We start from the raw sequence: 271 nt of genomic DNA, 5'->3' as shown, positions 1-271 counted from the left end.
ACGGAATCAGACAGGAGGTGCCAAAGAAAATACATCTCTTTACATCAAAGAACACGCTTCGCTATTTGAGCCCAGACACCAGGGAAAATAATAATGAACTCACCTCCGGCTTCCCAGTTTCATGATATAGACGTGTCCGGCTTGTAAGATAAATATTAGATACTCTCGCTTTCATAAGAGCGGTAAAAATCAGTTCAGTATTCTATCCACACTTAAATGAAGGCTTTGGGACCTTGGCTGCCATTCTGGACGAGGATTATTAGCTTTTGCC

This window comes from Penaeus monodon, chromosome 19 (assembly GCF_015228065.2).
Source record: "Penaeus monodon isolate SGIC_2016 chromosome 19, NSTDA_Pmon_1, whole genome shotgun sequence".
NCBI lineage: Eukaryota > Metazoa > Arthropoda > Malacostraca > Decapoda > Penaeidae > Penaeus > Penaeus monodon.
The sequence above is the reverse complement of the archived record's forward strand: the minus strand, read 5'-3'. Positions refer to the sequence as shown.